Consider the following 21,338-nt stretch of genomic DNA (forward strand, 5'->3'; position numbering starts at 1 on the left):
TGCCCCCAGCAAACATTCCTTCAAGTGAGTTGCCAGCACATTTGCAATAACTTTGCATCTGCATTCAACAGCGATATGGGCCGATATGACCCACACTCTTCTGGATTCTTATCCTTCTTCAGGATTAAAGAGATAGAAGCTTGTGCCAACGTGCTCGGCATCACCCCCTGGGATAATTAATCTTGAATATCCGCAGTAGATGTGGCCCCAGCTCCTTTACAAATTTTTAATGACATTCCATTGGGAATCTGTCCAGGGCTGGAGCCTTCCCAGACTGCATAAAACGAATCTACCTCATAATTGCCTCTAGCCCGAGCTGCGGAACCTCCAGCTCCTACACTTTCTCCCTCTCCACCACTGAGCAGTCCAAACCATCCAAGAATTGTATCAAAATTGCAGAAGTCTGAGAACACTCACTAACAGATTCAAAAATAGCTTCTTCCCCGTCATTAACAGATTTCTGAATGACCCACTAATGGACTGAACTGATTTCTCCATGCATCTTCTCCAATGAGTAGCACTACACTCTGTATGCTTCACCCGATGTCTGTGTGATTACATAATGTTTCGATCACATGTCCTATGTTTTTATATATGAAACGATCTGCCTGGACTGTCTGCAGAACAATACTTTTCACTGTACCTCTGCTCATGTGACATGTAAATCTATATCACATCAGGACCCTGAGGTAATGCATTTTGGTAGGTCTAACATAGAGGGGAAATATACCGTAAATGGCAAAACTCTTAGGAATATAGAAAGTCAGAGAAGGTGGCAGCACAAATGGACAAGGTAGTCAAGAAAGCACAAAGACTGCTTGCCTTCATTGGACGGGGCATTGAGTATAAAAACTGGCAAGTCCTGCTACAATTGTATGGAACCTTGGTAATGCCACACGTGGAATATTGCGCACAATACTGGTCACCCCACTGCCAGAAGGATGTGGAATGGGTGCAGAGGAGGTTTACCAGGATTTGCCTGGTCTGGAGGGTGTTAGCTATGTGGAGCGGCTGAATAGATTCGGACTGCTTTCATTAGAAAGACGGAGGCTGAAGGGTGACCTGATAGAGGTGTACAAAATTATGAGGGCATGCACTCTTTCCCAAGGTGGGGGGGCAGTCACCAGGGGGCATAGGTTTAAGGTCCATGGGGCAAAGGTTAAAGGAGATGTGTGAGGCAGGTTTTTTATGCAGAGGATGGTGAGTGCCTGAAACACATTGCCAGGGGAAGTTTTTGGAAGCGGATACATTAACGGCGTTCAAAAGGCAGCTTAACACATACATAGTAAGAAGTCTTACAACATCAGGTTAAAGTCCAACAGGTTTGATTCAAACACGAGCTTTCGGAGCGCAGCTTCTTCCTCAGGTGAATGGCGAGGTATGTTCCAGAAACATTTATATAGACCAGTGGTTCTCAACCTTTTTTAACCCATGGACCCCTTTTCCTCTTAATTTTTTTTTGTGGACCCCCATAGCCATTCCACAGAAAAAAAAGCTTCTTATATTTTTCACTAACAAAATAGTAAAGGAATTGTATCAAATATTAAAGAAATAGTAAATGATTATGCTTTATTTTGAAGGAAAATTAATTTATTGCAAATAAACATATTTAACAATTAAATTCTATAGAGCATTATGTACACTAGTAAATAATTCATAATAAACCATTTTAAGATAGGCCTAAGTGAGTAATTAAGAAAAAAATGCAGATTTATTCAATGAGATCCCTGTGGTTGATGCTGCTCAGCGAGTTTTTTTTATATTCGGCTCCATCGCGGTCAATGATAGTCGAAGATCACCCTTTTTCACAATGTCGAGTCTATTAAGAGCTTTTGATAATAAGTGAAGAACACAACTAAATCCTGATTCAACAAGGTAAGATGATGGAAAAGCTATAACGTAGAGCTGTGCTTTATCCCAGAGTAGTGGATACTTTTTAGCAGTGTCATTTGTTTTCCATATATTATGCTTCCCATCTTTGAATTTTGCGTGCAATATTTCATCACTTTGTAATTCAATGAGGGTCTCCTGTAAAGAAATGTCTACATCGGCAGCATTAACTTCAAAAGGAATTGCCACCCAAGTTGGTATATCCATCATGAGTAGGTCACTAAACCAAGCTTGCATATTTTCATGCAAATTTTCCAAATATTCAGCATACAATGCAAGGTCATCATCGTGCAAATCGCTGCTAATCGAGGTCAAACAAGGAAACTGTTCAAATACACGACGTCTGATATTAATTTTGTACAGTGGCAGTTTTCTCAGAAAAGCAGTAATAGCACCTTTACTGGATATGGGATCAGAATGTTTTCCTTGGAGCTGTTTATTAAGTAAATTGATTTTTTCAAATATATCAGATAAGTAAAATACATCACATTTAGCTGCAAGCAGTTGTTCTCCAAGCTGGGTGTTAGCCAGAAATAAGACAATAGAGTCCCAAAGTTCAGTAAAACGATGAAGACAATTCCCCTTTGATAACCACCTCACCTCAGTATGCATTACAAGGTGTTCAAACTCTTCTCCATTTTCTCTGCAGAATTCACGAAAGAGGCGATCTCGAAGAGAATTTGATTTAATATGGTTAACCACTTTTATCACAACACTAAGGGCATCATGCAGACGTCCGCCCAATTGCTTTGCAACTAAGTGTTGACGGTGTATTACAGTGTATGCAAAATACTTCGGGGTCAGCCTTTTTCAAGAGTGTAATAAAACCTTTGTATTTGCCAGTCATGGATGGTGCACCATCAGTAGCACATGCAATTATATTTTTGAGTGGAATATTGCTTTCCTTGAAATAAGTAACAACTTCATTAAAAATTGTTTCACCTTTTGTGTCTCTCCTAAGACTTCTGGCAAAGAGCATTTCCTCTCTGGGTCCTTGATAATCTATAAATCTCACATATGCTAATAGAATGACTTCATTATCTCTTAAGGTAGATTCATCAAGTTGGAGGGCAAACTGTTTTACTTGTAAATTAGCTATTAATTGTTTTCCTACATCCTCCGCCATTTCATCAATGCGTCGCGACAAATAAAAAAATAAATAAATTTGCACCAAATGCAACATATATTTATGAACCAATACTTTTAATATCTCTTATCTTGTTGCGACGGAACTGAAGTGACCTGCTTGGGTCATGTCGATATTTATAGCTCCTGAGAGTTGATAGTTTCAACCGAAATTGTTTCTGCTACTAAAGAAGTTAATGCCGTTAATCCTTCCTTCATTAGCATGGTAAACTAATCCAAGGGAGATTAGTGGGACAATTAGGGCCACAGCAAATGCACCTTTTTGGTTCTGAGCTCCTTCAGCCCTCAAGGTAAATTAGATAGATTATAATCTCTCTTTGACCTTTGTCAGTGCGAGAGAGAGAGAGAGAGAGTCTAATTTGTTCTGAAATAGAATTGCTCTATGGACCACTAAAATATCACCGTGGACCCCCAATTCGGTATTTTATTTGTGTGGACCCCCAGTAATGTTACATGGACCCCCAGGGTCCATGTGGACCCCAGTTGAGAACCATTGATATAGACAAAGTCAGAGATGCTGGACAATGCTTGGAATGCAGGCATTTGCAGGTAATCAAATCATTACAGATCCAGGGAGAGGGATAATCACAGGTTAAAGAGGTGTAAATTGTCTCAAGCCCGAACAGTTGGTAGGATTTTGCAAGTCCAGGCCTGATGGTGGGGGGTGGATGTAATGCGACATGAATCCAAGATCCCTGTTGAGTCCGCACTCATCCGTGCGGAATTTAGCTATAAGTTTTTGCTCAGCAATTCTGCGTTGTCGCGTGTCCTGAAGACCGCCTTGGAGAACGCTTACCCGGAGATCAGAGGCTGAATGCCCTTGACTGCTGAAGTGTTCCCCGACTGGAAGGGAACATTCCTGCCTGGTGATTGTCGCACGATGCCTGCCCGTTCATTCGTTGTCGCAGTGTCTGCATGGTCTCGCCAATGTACCACACTTCGGGACATCCTTTCCTGCAGCGTAAGAGGTAGACTATATTGGTTGAGTCGCACGAGTATGTGCCGCGTACCTGGTGGGTGGTATCACCACGTGTAATGGTGGTATCCAAGTCGATGATCTGGCATGTCTTGCAGAGATTGCCCTGGCAGGGTTGTGTAGTGTCGTGGTCGCTGTTCTGAAGGCTGGGTAATTTGCTGCAAACAATGGTTTGTTTGAGGTTGCGCGGTTGTTTGAAGGCCAGTAGTGGGGATGTGGGGATGGCCTTGGCAAGATGTTCATCTTCATTGATGATGTGTTGAAGGCTGCGAAGAAGATGTCGTAGTTTCTAGATGTCGAGGAGAAACTACGACATCTTCTTCGGGCTTGAGACAATTTGTACCTCTTTAACCTGTGATTATCCCTCTCCCTGGATCTGTAATGATTTGATTACCTGCAAATGCCTGCATTCCAAGCATTGTCCAGCATCTCTGACTTTGTCTATAAATATTTCTGGAACATACCTCGCCATTCACCTGAGGAAGAAGCTGCGCTCCGAAAGCTTGTGTTTGAATCAAACCTGTTGGACTTTAACCTGGTGTTGTAAGACTTCTTACTGTGCTCACCCCAGTCCAACGCCGGCATCTCCACATCATAACACATACATGGATAGGATGGGTATAGAGGGATACGGCCCAAGAAGTGTCCGACGGAAGCTAAAGAAATTCGGCATGTCTGCATCGACTCTCTCAAACTTCTACAGATGTGCAATAGAGAGCCACCTATCCGGCTGCATCACAGCTTGGGATGGCAACTGCTCAGTCCAAGATCGCAAGAAACTGCAGAGTGTGGTGAACTCAGCCCAACGCATCACACAAGTTTCCCACCCTCACATTGATTCTGTATAGACCTCCCGCCTCCTCAATAAGGCAGACAACATTATCATTAACCCTCCCACCCAGGCATTGCCTTCTTCCAGACCCTTCCATCAGACAGAAGGTACATAAGTCTGAAGACCTGCATATCCAGACATAGGAACAGCTTCTTCCCCACAGCTACAAGACTCCTCAACGACTTCCCCTCGGACTGATCTGTTCCCTGTAAGAATACTATTCACGGCGCCCTATGCTGCTCTTGCTCATGCATTTGCTTTGTTTGGCCCCTTGTTCCGCACTAACCAATCTCTGTTTGTCGATGTACCATTTGTCAATGTTCTCTGTTGATTATTCTTTTTGTCTTCTCTGTACGTACTGTGTATGTTCCTTCAGCCGCAGAAAAATACTTTTCACTGTACTTCGGTACATGTGACATCAAATCAAATCAAGTGCTGAAGGCTTTGGCAAAGGTTGGTATCATGACTGGTGCAGGCTTGCAGGGCAGACAGGCCTGTTCCTGTGCTTTATTGTTCTTTGTTCTTGTTCTTATTAAACTCCACGGAGGTTCCGATAGCAGCAGCTATCCTCCCACATGCCGCTTTATCGCCAACATCCAACTTCCATGGGAGTTGCTGGGTGCAATACTGCGTACCTGTTCACCAAAGTAACCAAGAGTCGCTTCAGCCTCCTACTCACCACATATCTGCCCCCCCGGATCCACCACCGTATTACCCACCGAGAAGACTGTCCTCTTATTAGAATGGAACACTTGTCCCACCCATCCTTTCCTCAACCTCGTTTGATGGCGAAACCTCAGGAGTGCTCCAGTAAGAAAACCACCTCTGCCTTCAAGCTCTTTAAATGGGCGACCCGAGATCTTTTAACCGGCCTATTCAATCCCCTCATGTTCCATGTGACCAGTCTGGCTAGTGCCACACCCCTCCCCAAAACAAAAGCCCCTGATTAGTCACATCTTACTCCCAAGGGAATCTAACAGGGCCCTGCCCCGCCCAGATTGCAGACCTACCCGAGATGGCCGCCACCCCCCTCCACCAAGCAATTCAACAAAGAGACCGTCACCATCAGCAACAGCCCCATAACCCTTCCCCTCTTCCCCACTCCACTTCTTCCGACCTCAAACCAACTATTCGTCTCTTCTCCACCAACCCCTTTCCCCATCCCAAAAAGCAAAGCAAATCAACTGCTCAAAGCTCTTTATCCCAACCAACAAACAAAACAACCTGCCTCTTTTTCTCCCTGCCCCCTCCCCAAATAAGCAGCCACCGCTTTCTCCCCCGCTCCACTGCCGTTAACCAGCATCTCTGCTAGCAGGGTGACCTGGTGAGAAACACAAGTGTTATTTTCAAAAACTCCACACACAGCCCTCCTACCCAAACCTGATTTTAATCTTCTGCGCCATACCAATCCATCCCCACACTCACTCCTCCATCCCCCCCACATCCCCAATCGATCCCAACAATTGCTTTTAAACATCAATAACCCATACCCCAAATGCAGAATGTAACCGATACTACAGAAATATACCTGGAAATCCCAGTGAAAACAAAACAAAACACACATCCAAAACTCCACCGCACAGGTGCAAACACCCAATACATTCAAATGTCCGCCAGTCCATGCCATAGACGTAGAACAGTACAGCACAGAACAGGCCCTTCGGCCCTCGATGTTGTGCCGAGCAATGATCACCCTACTCATACCCACGTAGCCACCCTATACCCGTAACCCAACAACCCCCCCCCCCCCCACCTTACTTCCTAGGACACTGCGGGCAATTTAGCATGGCCAATCCACCTAACCCGCACATCTTTGGACTGTGGGAGGAAACTGGAGCACCCGGAGGAAACCCACGCACACACGGGGAGGACGTGCAGACTCCGCACAGACAGTGACCCAGCCGGGAACCGAACCTGAGATCCTGGAGCTGTGAAGCATTTATGCTTGCTACCGAGCTGCCCTTGATAAAGTTATTCACCTCCTCCAGCGTGTCGAGATAATGGTCCCCCCCTCCGCCATGTGTGACCCACAGGCGGGCTGGATACACCATTCCAAACTTCGCCTTGCTCTTAAAAAAAGCCAACTTGGCCTTATTAAACCCGGCCCTCCTTTTCTCCAGTTCCGCCCTCAAGTCTTGGTAAATCCTAACGGTGTGGCCTTCCCACCTGCACTCTCATGTCTCCATTGCCAACTTCACAATCTTTTCTTTGTCCAAGTACCTGTGTCTCCGGACTAAGATCACCCGCGGCGGCCCACGTAATCTGGGCTTCTTCTTCAGCAACCGATGGGCCCTGTCCACTTCAGAAAGTCGTGCGAAGACCCTCATCACCCATCAGCTGCCTGATCATCTTTGCCACATATTCTGTTTTCCATTGCTCCTTCTATGCCGTTGGGCAGCCCTACGATCCTCAGATTTTGTCATCTGGGACGGTATTCCAAGTCGTCGATCTTGGCCTTCATTATTTTTTGCCAGGTTGCCATCATCATCGCCTCTGCTTTTAAGGAGGCAATCCGGGTCCTCATGATCTGTCACCGTCTCCTCCACTTTCTGGATCGATGAACTCTGCGCCTCCCAACCGCTGCTCCACACTTGCGAGAGCTTGCCGAATTGGCTCAGTCACTTTGCCAGATCGTCCTTGACCGCCTTTGCTTTTTAAACTCTTCAGTCAGAAACTCCATTAACTTGTCAGATGTCCACTGAGCAGGCAACGATGCCACAGATGTCTCCACCATGTTTTCCCCTCCTGCGCCACGCATGTCTTCTGAGTCCGAAGAGACCCCTTACTCGACACACACCTTTGGTAACCATTAGGCATCCCGCACCGGAGGAGGAATCCTAACTCCTCCACTGTATCACACTTTCACCTGCACAGCACCCGCTAAGCGGGCAACAAGGGCCAAAAATCAAGTCCTCAGGCAGGAGCCACCTTATGTGTGACCTCTCACTTAATGATCACCATTGGAAGTCCCTACTCCTATGTCTTATGGTCGTATAGATGCCTACATGATAAAGTAGTGCTCCGCTCAACTTGAAACAGTAACATTTCTATATTCTGCATTTGTCATGTAACTTCAAACTAATTGGTGTGTTTTCATGATTGACTGACTGGGGGTCTTGCCTCGCTCCCCTGGTGTATTTGGTGGCCTGATTAATTTTTGTGTTCTGGCAGCATTTGCATGCAAAAAACAAGCTATTGACAATAGTCACATTGCATCTGGGCAGTATATTGTTTTGCAGAGTAGAAAATCTGGTGTGCAGTTAGTTGTCAGACCTGTAGGAGAACCTTTAAAGAAGAGGGGTGGAGGCATTCAAAATGAAGTGGAGCAGCTTGCAAGTTTCTTGAGAATTAAGGAGATTAAGTAATTTAAATCCTTAAAGCTCATAACTCAAGAGATTAAGGAAAAAATGAGTGCTAATCCTGGTTTCCAGCTTTCTTCGTCTGCAGCTACTGCCAAAAATTGTCACTAGTTGACTTATACCAAAATGGTTTATAGGTGGGTAGAATGACTGATAGAATTACAGGTTGATATGAATTTGTTTTTGGTGAGAGAATGGCTGCCTGAATTGAGGTCCACCTGATAATCTTAAACAGATCAGGTTCCAGATGTACACTGGCAATTAGCATCTCCACCTCACCACTACCTCGCTCAAATAATGCACTGTCTCTGATTTGCCATGCTGTTTCCCTGACATCTAGTAAGTAAATAGTATGGTGGTGAGTCAAAAATTGACCTATCGAATGCAAGGATTGGCTTTAATAGCTGTATTTATTTTCAACATTTTGTTTTTTCGATCTGGGTGAATTACTTAGGAAAGTGTATGCAGACATGCATACATGGAGTGAGAGGGGCCTTTAGACTAATTGATTTACCTCAAACCAAAAATATTTGTAAAACCAGAGAGGATAAGTAACTGGTTATCATTTGCTGAAAAGGCTACAAGAGTTTCAAGATTGTTTAGATTACAGTATATAATATGACCTAGATTTACTCAGTCATGTTGAATTTGGTACCTTCAACAGGGAGTCTGTGATGGTCAGGGACAGTTCACAGGCAGGCCTATCAGCCAATTGGATTGAAGAATTCTCTCAGGCAGAAAATCAGGAGGTAAGAAGCAAAGAGTGAAATAAAGATTGGGACATTTACATGGTTTAAGGGAGAAACCTAAATATTATATCACAAACTTTGTAAAAAAAAACAAAAATCTGCAGTTTTAAATGTTCAAAGGGACTGAGACTCTATACTTACGAAATTGGGTTTTCAGGGCCAGATGACTTGTTCAACATTAATTATGATTTAGTGTACCATTACAAACTTGGTTGCTCCTTTAATGTTCTTGTTGCATCCTTGCAGTGCGAATAATGTACAAATAGTTAAAACGCCTGAAAAATCACTGATTTCTAATGGATTCCTTCTGTGTGGACTACTGCAGTGTACCTTGACGAGGAAGATGGCATCACTGGCAGCAACTTTCTGCATTTAGCCTGTGCGTACACCAGAGCAACAGTACATGCTGACAGCCTTATTATTGCTATTACAAATTCTGAGCCATTGTTTTAGTCCTTGCCCACATGATAAAATCAAATATTATATAGCCAAGAAACTGGTGTAACATTTAACTTTCTGTTCTATTCTTTGTTATAGCCGTAATAGAAAGAATCAGCGGTGGCACACATTGGGTTCGTCTAACAGTGTAAAGTATTTATTTACAAGATGCTACTCAAACAGGGTACAATGGATCGCTTCTCGGCCTTTTGGCTAAGATTGAGCGTAGATTGAGCCTTTTGGCTCAGATCTGGTATGTCTCCTTTATGAGGACCATGAATTGGATTCAATTTGATTTGAATTGGTTTTTGGAGCAGGCAAGGAGCTGGATTAGGGGTTCGCCTCTGTCCACACTCTGAGCCCTGGCTTTGTAACTAAGATTAAGTAATAAAAAAAAACAGGGTACAATGGTGAACACCAAAAAAGCTTGTGAAACGCTCCGATAACGCCATGGGGTATCACATGACATTACACCAGCCAATGGTGTTACTCTGAGACACAACACTTACTGATTGTTGCGAAAATATTTGTTCTTCAAAGAAGGATGTTTCAGTAACCTTTCATTAAGACATCTGCATCGTAACCCAGTAACTTTAGTTCCCTTCTTAATGCTATTTCCTTATTGAGGCAGTGGGGAAAGAGATGCCGTGAAAAGTCGTTGCCATGCAACACCATGTCAGTGAAATTTTGGAAGTAGTTACTTAGCTTTTGACTTATTTTGAGAGCATCTTGAAACAAATATTTTTACTTGCTTTACTCTTTGCTGATAGGTAACAAAAATATACTTTGTAATAATTAATTAGCTTACTTGGTTCCAGACTGAATGAAATGTTGTACGAGTCTTTCTACATTTTGAAGTCGATGAAGTGTTGTTGCAATTATACAGGGCCTTGGTGAGGCCACTATAGAATATTGTGTGCAGTTTTGGTCTCCTTTTCTGAGGAAGGATATTCTTTCTCTCAAAGGAGTGCAGTGAAGGTTTACCAGACGACTGATTCCAGCGATTGCGGGACTGCCATATGAGGAGAGATTGACTTGGTTAGGATTGTTCTCGCTGAAGTTCGGAAGAATGGGGGAGCATAGAGACTTTAAAAATTCTAACAGGACTAGACAGGGTAGGAAGATGCAGGGAAGATGTTCCCAAAGGTGGGTGTGTCCAGAACCAGGGGTCACAGTCTGAGGATTCAGGGCAAACCATTTTGGACAGAGATGAGACATTCCTTCACCCAAAGAGTGGGGAGCCTGTGGAATTACTTACCACAGGGAGTAGTTGATGCAAAAACATTTGAATATATTCAAGGGGCAGTTGATATAGCACTTTGGGCAAATGGGATCAAAAGTTATGGGGAGAAAGCAGGATTAGACTATTGAGTTGGATGATGAGCCATGATAGTGATAAATGGCGGAACAGGTTCGAAGGGCCAAATGGCCTCCTCCTGCTCTTATTTTCTATGTTTCTATATCACATAAGGTTGCATGTTTTAGTATGTAGATCTACGCATTAGGAGATATAGTTGTGCTTGTGGAAAATGCTTATTTCCATGAACATGGGTTTACAGTGTAAGATGGAACTGAAGTAATAACAGTTACAATAGATGAAAAACAAGTTAATATTTGAAGCACTGATTGTTCATTGGAGAAGTCAAATATTGGAAGAAAGCTTTATTCTGCCTTGATAACATATTGTAATATGAATAGTATTTCTCTTCTGTTCATATATACTGTTCACCTGAAGTGATCTACACATTTTTTTGGAGAAAGAGGTATTAGAACATATCAGCCGCTGTCTATTTCAGTGATGTTTAACTTGTCAAGTTATAACTCTGGCAGAGATAATCACCTATCCAATTGCATCTCCAATAAATGAGGAAAGGTAGCAATGCATAGCTTTTCATAAAAATACTGTGGTTGCTGGAAAACTGAAATAAAACCTGAAATGCTTGAGATACTCAGCAGGTCAGGTGGCATCTGAGGAGAAAGAAATAGTTAACATTTCAGTTTGATGACTTTTCATCAGAACTGATAATACTCTCATATTAATTCTGTTTCTCTCTCCACAGATGCTGCCTGATCTGCAAAGAAACAAAGCAAATATATGAGTGTATAGTTAGGAACTGGAGGCTATGATAAAAAATCTGTGAAGTTGTTTCTGGAGGGAAATATTCAAGGGACGATATGTTGACAAGGTACAATGTTCCAGAAGTAACTATGTAGAAATATATAGTGTTTGTTAGCTAATTAGTATTCTTATAATATCAGAATAAGAAATTTAAACTTTAATTCCATCCTGGGATGGCATTAAATGTTCTATTGGAAAGTTAACTCTCATTTTCTTTTTATCTGATTTAAATTCAGTGCAGCGGTGCAATGGGCGATGTACCAATAACCCAAATATAATATAAATTCAGTTTTTGAGCAGAATTCTAGTAGATAAAATCACTTCTCATTATTTAATGGTGATGTTTTTCCCTGAAAGCCATGCACAACCTACATATGACGTTCTCTTGGGCGTAGATATTTAACTTTTCATTCCAACAATAGCCGTGCTACTGTAGATTGGCAACTAAATTTATAGCACATCATACGGCCAACAACATTTAAAAAAAAATCTTTAAAGAGGTGCATCTCTTGTTTTGGTATGCAAGTTTATTTGTTCTGTCAGATTCCAAATACACAATTTTCTGTTTTCTTTTGTCTGTAGTCTGCAGTGATGAACACTTGACATTTCCCAAATGTGGTCAGGACTGCAATTAAAACATTTATCTCCCAGGAAATCATGCTACTTGGGTTGGCCAGATATTTGATAGAAAAAGGAATACATTGAAGATTAATTGCATCATTTGCTGCTTCCAGTAAATGCCAAGCAAAAAATAAACTGAAAAGAATAGAAATACAGACCTGACGCACAATAGTATAGGATTGGGTACCTGTGGCACAAAATCCCCAGCCTGCTCATGGTAAGAAAAAAATGGCAATCGATTATTGCATTGATGTGCACTTGGCTGTCCCTAAATGTAGGACATATTCAAACTTCAGCCCTCACTCCATTGGCGAAAAAACAAGACAAATCTGTGCACAGGTTGTACACCATGTTAAAGTTGCAGCTTTGCTTTTTATGCAAGTGCTATCTATATGAACATTGATGTGTATCTACAGTTCTGCTGGAGGTAGAGATATAAGTCACTTTGTGAATGGTGGTTTGTGTCATGAGATATTTACGCAGCCACATTTAAATTACATGCGCTATAACTAGAATTTTATCAGTATATTTGAATGCAATTACTCTTCCAGACAGTTGGGTCACAGGAATTTAATAGCCTATTTGTGGTTGCTAGCATTCCATCTCCAATAATGTGTGTATCATCTTATGCAAATTAGAAATCTGGGGAGATTCATTTAATATGGTTTAGCCAACTTTATTCCTAAATATTTCCAGGAAATGCATTACTTTCAGTGTGATTTGTCAAGTTAAGTTTAGCCTGATTGGAGAAAGAGTTATGTATTCAATAAAAAACAGTGTTTTACATTGCATGCTTTGATTTGTTGGCTGAAAGCATGTTTTGTGTAGGCTGCAATTTTCTTTTAGTCTCCAAAATAATGGAAATACAAAGGTTTTCTTTCATCATATTATGTATTTGTTTCTGACTGAAGTGCTGATGTAGGTGAGTGGCTCTTTTGTGATTTTCTTTAGTGCCTTGCAATGTAGTAAAACAGTTTTGCATAGTAGCCATTTTAGAAATGCAAGCAGATTTTTTGTTTTCTGAACTAAATTCATCAAAAATATCTTGACTCGTTTGTCGGGGAATCAAACTTTAGCCTGTATTGATGTGGGCGCAACAGAGACAGTCATGTATCTGAGTCACTGTGGTGCATCCGCAAGTTAGAGAGCAACATGAATTACGCTGTACTTTAGGAGCATAGTGACAGAAAGAGAATGGGCGACTGTCAAGCACTCCAAGAAAACTAGGTAGATAGTGGTAGATAGTGCAGGAGTCCCCTGGAGTTCTGCTTGCCAATTGGTTTTCCGTTTTGGATACTAGAGGAGCGCAGTCAGAGCCACATTTGAGGCAGCACAGGTGACTCTGCTGTACAGGAGGGGAGGAGGAAGAGCATTAGTAATGGGATTTGTTAGCGGAACTGTGGCCACAGATGTGACTCCAGGATGGTATGTTGCCTCCCCAGTGCCAGAGTCAAATGGTACTGAATGGCTGCAAGACATTCTTCTGGGGAGGATGATCAGCCAGTGATCGTGGTCTACGTCAGCATCAATGACTAGGAAGGGAAATTATGTCCTAAAATCAGTTTTTCGGGAACTAGGAAGGGGATTTTATAGCAGGACCTCTAAAGCAGTAAATAAGTATTGCTCCCAGTCCCATGTGCATGTCAGTATAGAAACGGGAGAACTGAGCAACTTAAAATGTAGCTGGAAAGCTGGTGTAGTAGGCTGGAGGCCATCAGATTCTGAGGCAAGTGAGACCTGTACAAGCCAAATGGTCTACCTCTGAACAGTACCAGGGCGAATATCCTCATAGGGAGATTTGCTAGTGCTAATCGAGGGTGTTTAATATCGATGTCGGGGAGCTCGGAACCTAAGGGTAAATTCAGAGCAAGGAGCAGGAGTTGGCCAATTAGTAAGTGACTGAAAGATGGAAGAAGTACAGGTTAAAAAGTATACAGGACAGGAATTTTGCAGTGTTAAAAGGTTTATATGTAAATGCAAGGAGTACAACAAATAAATCCTATGAACTGAGGGCATAGATAGACATGTGGCAGAATGATATCGTTATAATGATAACTTGGCTTAAGGAGGGGTAAAAATAGCATCCTTGCATATCGAGTTTTCGGGCAGGACAGAGGGGATACAAATGTGAGGGTGTAGCATTATTGGTAAAAGAGTGCAGGTGTGATGATATGCTAAATGAAGCATCAAATTATGCCATAGGGGTTGAGCTCAGAAACAAAATGGGGGCAGCCACATAGCTGGGAGCGTACTATGAATCCCCAAAGAGTGGACAGGAGTTAGAAGAGCAAATATGTAGGCAGATTTCTGAGTGCAAAACCAATAGGGCAGTAATCGTTGTAGACTTCAACTACCTGAATATAAATTGGGCCACAAATAGTGTGAAGGGCACAGAGGGCACAAAATGTTTGGATTGCATTCAAGACAACTTTTCAGCAAACACGTAACAGCCCAATGAGAGGCAATGTAATTTTAGATTTAGTCTTCGGAAATGAAGCTGGGCAAATGGATGAAGTAGCAGTACGGGACCATTTTGAAGATGGTGACCAATCCTCAAGCTTACCACTTTTTTTCTGGCATTCTTATAAGCCATTTCCTTTAATGTAATGTATTATCTTTAAAACTTTTTCTGGAAAGTTTCAAGGCTATTCTCTTTCAACCAATCTGAATTTGGTGGAATCGAGTACTTTCTCTTTTTTCTCATGGACACATTTAAAGCCACTTAAAGATTTTATTGATTGATGGAGTAAACATTGTGTATTAAAGTCAGATGACGAATTGTGGAATTTGTGGAGCGGGTCTCAGGTTCAGGGTCGGTTGACTTGACCAAGACCCATTAAACCTGGATGGCTGCTTCTCACTTTTTTTCCTTTTATTCTTTCATGGGATGTAAGCATCACTGGCAAGACCAGCATTTGTTGCCCATGCCTAATTGCCCCATGAACTGAGCTGCTGTTTGGCCATTTCGGACCGGGGCAATTAAGAGTCAACCACATTTCTATGAGTCTGGGGTCACATGTCACCCAGACTGAGTAAGGATTTCAGATTTCCTTCCCTAAAGTACATTCGTGAAACAGATAGATAATTACAACGATCAATGATAATTTCATGGTCACCGTGAAGATATACTCGCAGAGGCTTCTTACGTTGAGCAAATAAACTTATAGTAACAAGGTTGCTTCATTAGCTGCATGTTTCTTGCTAGTCCATTTTATACTCCTGCGAACTAGGAAATCTTCTCCCATCAGAAATTTTCCCCTTGGTAGATGTTGATTGTTTGTTCAGACATGATCCTTACCCAGTAAGGCTGGTCTTAAAGTGATAATCACCACATCCCACGTGCTTTAATTCCTTTCTATATTTGCTTATTTACCAGATTGCTTTATACAAGTGAATAGCAAACAATCTATCAAATTCTGAGAAATAATTACATTTGTACTTAGTCCTGAGAAATCTTTCTAAAAAAAAATAGAAATTCCAATTAAAAGGCAATTTGATGTGGCCAGTCCACCTACCCTGCACACCTTTGGGTTGTTGGGGTAAGACCCACGCAGAAATGAGAATGTGCAAAGTCCACATGGACAGTGTCCCGGGGCCGGATCGAACCCGGGTCCTCGGTGCCGCGAAGCAGCAGTGCTAGCCACTGTGCTTGATCCTGAATTGTAATTACACATTATATAGATCTATTCAATAATTATAAATCCAGTCTTTCAGGGAGTTTTCTGCTTCTGATAAAGCGGCATAATTCTATAGTTTGAGATGCTTCCACAGTATCAATGTTAACATGAACTGTAATAAAGGATACTTCTCTTGGCACAGGCAGTTCATTGCTATTTGCTTCAACAGAGACATAATTATGTCCAACATGTTGATCAGGTACTTTGGTGCTTATGGATTTGAAAAAATTTGAGAAAAATGTATATTTTGCAAAAAAAAATATTTTCATTATTACAAAATAGAACATTACACATGTACAAGATATTAAAATCAACTTCAAAAATTAATAACTCCACTAAGCCCCTCCCATCTCCCTCTAACTAAACAAAGAGACATTACCCCCTAATAACTGACGGTGACCAGCTCTCTCAAAAAGAAAATTAATGGTTGCGATCTCGAGTAGAGCCCTTCAGCCGGCCCTCTAATGGAATACTTGACCTTCTCTAGGTATAGGAACTCCCTTAGATCTCCCAACCAAGCTGAGGCAATGGGCGGAGTAGGAGAACTCCACTCTAGCCGAACTCAGCTCCGTGCTATCAACGAGGCAAAGGCCCCTGTCTGGAGCTTTGGTGAGTCTGAAACCATGTAAATAGAGGCTCCCCTTTGATATCAAGAATCTCTGACATAGTGTTAAAGAAGGAGACCCAAAAGCTTATATGTTTAGGACAGGCCCAGAACATATAGGTATGATTCAACGGTCCCCAAGAACATCTTTCGAACCTATCTTCTAACCCTGAGAAAAAAACACTCATCCTCGCCCTGGTCAGATGCGCCCCGTGCAACACCTTGAATTGAATCAAGCTAAGCCGATCAAAGGAGGCGATTAATTTGACCCTGTGAAGAGCCTCACTTCCCTCAAAACCCGGACCCAGCTCTCCCTCCCACTTCCTCAACTCATCCAATGGAGCCTGCTCCGCCAATGAGATCTGGCCATAATTTTCTGAAATTATTCAAGAGGGTGGGTGAAGGTGCCAAGGGAATTGAAGAAGTCGCCGTATACAGCAATTCATGGATCTGAAATACCTCAATAAATTAGACCTCGGGAGTTGTAATTTATTCATCAGCTCCTCAAATCCGGCAACCTACTCTCCACAAACAGGTTCTTAAACCTCTCCAGGACCTGAACCCTCTCTCTCTCTCTCTCTCTTGGTTTCTCCTTCTTTTTTTCTTTATCTTTATCTTTATCTTTTTCTTTCTTTCTCTCTCTCTCTTTCTCTTTCTCTCTCGTATCCTCTGAGAAAAATCGGGAGACACTGAAAAATAAATAAAAATTTCAAAGACATTCTTAACCATCTGAACCCTACCTGCCAATGACAGGGGGAGTTTATCCCACCTCTGCAAATCAGTTCTAACCCAACTCACCAGACTAGCATAACTTAGTTTATGAAGCGAAGCCCAATTGTGGGCTACCCGGATTCCCAGAAAACAAAAGCTAGATCTGGCAAGACGAAAAAGGCAACCATCCCCAGGTTGGTTCTCCTCCCAAGGGGTTTACCAGAAAGTATTTGTTCTTATCCAAATTTAACTTTTATACCGAGAAGGAGCCAAAATTCCTTTGTGGAAACTGGTTCCGTGATGTGAAGAAGCAGATTATCTGCATGCAGGGACACCCTATGCTCTCCTTCTCCTCTCTATCCTCCTCCACTCTCCCTCCACTCAGTGGAAGATCTCAAAATTATGGCCAGCGGTCTGATCAAGGTGAACAGAAGCGGAGACAATGGACAATCTTGTCTCGTTCCCCCATCCCAGCTGAAAATAATGCAATCCAAATCCAAATAATCCAAGTAAATACACTCGCAGTGGGAATCCTATACAACAAGCCAATTCAAGATATAAACTTTGGCCCAAAACAAACCTTCCTAAAATTGCAAATAAATGCCCCCACTCGAACCTATCAAACACTTTTTCTGCGTCCATTGAAACAAGTACCCCCACTCGACCTTATCAAACACTTTTTCTGCGTCCATTGAAACAATCACCTACAGTTCGGGCGCTGGAGATTAGGGATAGTATGATATTTAATAATCAGCGTATATTGGTCGATAGCTGGCGACCCTTGTAAAATCCCGTCTGTTCTTCTGAAATTATCCCTCAAAGACAGGGCTCCAACTGCATTGCCAACGCTTTAGCCAACAACATTAGTATCGGCATTTAACAATGCTTGGGCTGATACGACCCACGTTCTGTAGGGTACTTGTCCTTTTTCAAAATCGGGGAAATAGAGGCCTGTGCCAATAAAGCCAGCAAAACTCCCTTGGTATATGGAATCGTTAAACATATCTGATATCAATGGGATCAACTGCTCCACAAATTTCTCACAAAATTCGATGGGAAACCCATCCCGTCCCAGAGCTTTGCCCAACTGCATTGAATCATGACGCTTCATAATCTCCTTGTGACCTAAAGGGTCGGAAACTCCTCCCTGCTCTCTCTGTCCACCACCGGGAAAGACAACCCTTCCAAAAACTGCATCATGAGCAACCTCTCCTCCCGGGGCTCCAATCTGTACAGACTACGATTAAAAGCTGGAAACACATCTTTGATGGGGTGGAAATCAAGCTGCCACCTAAGTCCCTTACCTGTACAATTTTTCGGGAGGCAACCTGTCACCTCAGCTGGTGTGATAACAGGCGACTGGTCTCTCTCCATGCTCATAAAATGTCCCCCTCACGAGTTGCAGCTGGCTCACTGTTCTACGCATTGAGAGTAGCTCGAATTGCATCTGCAACTTTTTCCTCCTCGCCAACCACTCCAGTACAGGGGAAAGCGAGTACTGCTGGTCCACCTCTAGGATGGAATCCAGCAGCCTCGTCCTTCCACCCTCTTAGTATTGTTCTTATGTGACTTATAGTACTTGGAAGTGCATGATAAAATAGGACTGAGTCAGTACGGCTTTGTCAAGGATAGGTCATGTCTGACAAATCTGTTGGAGTTCTTTTTTAGGATGACAGCCGGTGACTAGCGGTGTGCCTCAGGGGTCAGTGCTGGGACCATAACTTTTCACAATATACATTAATGATCTGGGAGAAGGAACTGAAGGCACGGTTGCGAAGCTTGCAGATGACACAAAGATCTGCAGAGGGACAGGTAATATTGAGGAAGTAGGCGGGCTGCAGAAGGACTTGGACAGGCTAGGAGCGTGGGCAAAGAAGTGGCAGATGGAATATAATGTGGAAATGTGTGAGGTTATGCACTTTGGAAGGAGAAATGGAGGCATAGATTATTTTCTAAATGAGGAGATGCTTAAGAAATCAGAAGCACAAAGGGACTAGGGAGTCCTTGTTCACAATTCTCTTAAGGTTAATGTGCCGATTCAGTCAGCAGTTAGGAAGGCAAATGCAATGTTAGCATTCATGTCGGGAGGGCTAGAATACAAGACCAGGGATGTACTTCTAAGGCTATGTAAGGCTCTGGTCAGACCCCTTTTGGAGTATTGTGAGCAGTTTTTGGCCCCGTATCTGAGGAAGGATGTGCTGGCCTTGGAAAGGATCCAGAGGAGGTTCACAAGAATGATCCCTGGAATGAAGAGCTTGTCATATGAGGAACGGTTGAGGACTCAGGGTCTGTATTCGTTGGGAGTTTAGCCAACTTTTTCAGCTAGCAGGACAGCCCCTGCCCAGAATTAAGATAAATAAAAAGCCTTAACAACAAGTCCCCCATCGACTTCCAACTTTAATAAACATAGAAAAAAAACTTGAACAAGAAACCCCGCAACACATGTCCTCCCCAACAAGTACCTATATAAATCACAATTAACTCGCCCCTCAGCCCATGCTGCTTCATAAAAACCTCAGCCTCCTCTGGCGCATCCTTCAAATCAAAAGTCACTCTGAGACGTGCAGAGTATACCACCCCAAACCTCACTCCACTCTTGTATAACCCAGCCTTGGCCTTGTTAAATGTTGTCTGCCTTTTCAGCCAACCAGCTCCGCTCCCTCATCTTGATAGAGCCTGATGGAGTGGCCCTCCTATTTGTAGTCCTGGATGCTGCTTCACCCAACTCAGAATTCATTCCTTTTCCTGGCATCTGTGGAACCTGATGATTACAGGGAATATAAAGACTGACACCAAGTGTTTCTATCGATATGTGAAGAGAAAGGGATTGGTCAAAAGAAATGTAGGCCCCCTGCAGACAGAAACAGGGAATGCATAATAAGGGATAAAGAAATGGCTGAGCAATTGAATACATACTTTGGTTCTGTCTTCACAAAAGAGGACACAAATCAGATACCAGAAACACTGGAGAATGAAAGGTTTAGTGAGATGGAAGAACTGAGGGAGATCAACATTAGTAGAGAAACGTGCTGGGAAAATTGATGGGATTGAAGGCGGATAAATCCCCAGGGCCTGAGAATCTGCATCCCAGAGTGCTTAAGAGGTGGCTCTGGAAATAGTGGTCATCTTCCGGGATTCTATAGACTCTGGAACTGTCCCTGCAGATTGGAGGGTAGCTCACGTCACTCCAACATTCAAAAAGGGAGGTAGAGAGAAAGCAGGGAATTATAGACCAGTGAGTCTAACCAGCAGTAGTGGGGAAAATGCTTGAATGCATTATCAAGGACTTTATAGCGGAACATCCTTAGAAAGCAGTGGCAGGATCAGTCAGAGTCAGCATGGATTTATGAAGGGAAAATTATGCTTGCTAAATCTGTTGGAATTCTTTGAAGCTGTAACCAGGACAGTTGATGTGGTATATTTGGACTTTCAGAAGGCGTTTGACAAAGTCCCTCATAAGAGATTATTGTGCAAAATTCAAGCACATGGGATTGGGGAAATGTATTGAGGTGGATAAAAAACTGGTTGGCAAAGCGGAAACAAAGAGTAGGAATTAATGGGTCCTTTTCAAATTGGCAGTCAGTAACTAGTGGGGTACCACAGGGATCGGTGCTGGGACCCCAGCTATTCACAATATATATTAATGATTTGGATGAGGGAACAAAATGTAACATCTCAAAGTTTGCAGATGATACCAAGTTAGGCGGGAGGGTGAATTGTGACGAGGATGCAGCGATCCTACAGCATGATCTGGATAGGTTGGGAGAGTGGGCAAATCAATGGCAGATGCAGTATAATTTGGATAGGTGTGAGGTTATTCACTTTGGAAACAAAAAAAGGAAGGCAGATTACTACCTGAATGGTTGTAAATTGGGAGAGGGCAGTGTGCAGTGGGACCTTCGTATCCTTGTGCACCAGTCGCTGAAGGTAAGCATGCAGGTTCAGCATGCGGTAAAGAAGGCTAATGATAAAACAGCTTTGACAGAGTCATTGGACTCGAAACGTTAGCTCTTTTCTCTCTCTACAGATGCTGCCAGACTTGCTGAGATTTTCCAGCATTTTCCCTTTCGAATGATATGTTGGCCTTCATTGTGAGAGGTTTTGAGTATAGAAGCAGGGATGTGTTGCAGCAATTATACAAGGTCTTGGTGAGGCCACACCTGGAGTATTGTGTTCAGTTTTGGTTCTGCTTCTCTGAGGAAGGATGTTGTTGCTC

The 21,338-nt window shown here is 42.7% G+C and overlaps 1 protein-coding gene across 6 annotated transcripts in view; it reads left to right on the forward strand.

Annotated features, from left to right (window-relative positions):
• Window positions 1-21,338, forward strand: part of LOC119971726 (diacylglycerol lipase-alpha-like) — a 513,684-nt gene that overhangs the window by 16,960 nt on the left and 475,386 nt on the right. For 3 of the 6 annotated variants that reach the window (XM_038807682.1, XM_038807675.1, XM_038807677.1), the window contains exons 2-3: window positions 8,868-8,952; window positions 11,451-11,576. The exons of 1 other annotated variant lie outside the window; for it this stretch is intronic. The gene's annotated coding sequence lies outside the window, so the exon portion shown is untranslated. Of the gene's footprint in view, window positions 1-8,867; window positions 8,953-9,198; window positions 9,332-11,450; window positions 11,577-21,338 lie in introns of those variants that run through there. 2 more of the 6 variants (XM_038807676.1, XM_038807680.1) reach the window with 2 other exon arrangements.

The sequence above is a fragment of the Scyliorhinus canicula genome, chromosome 9, assembly GCF_902713615.1.
Source record: "Scyliorhinus canicula chromosome 9, sScyCan1.1, whole genome shotgun sequence".
Lineage (NCBI taxonomy): Eukaryota > Metazoa > Chordata > Chondrichthyes > Carcharhiniformes > Scyliorhinidae > Scyliorhinus > Scyliorhinus canicula.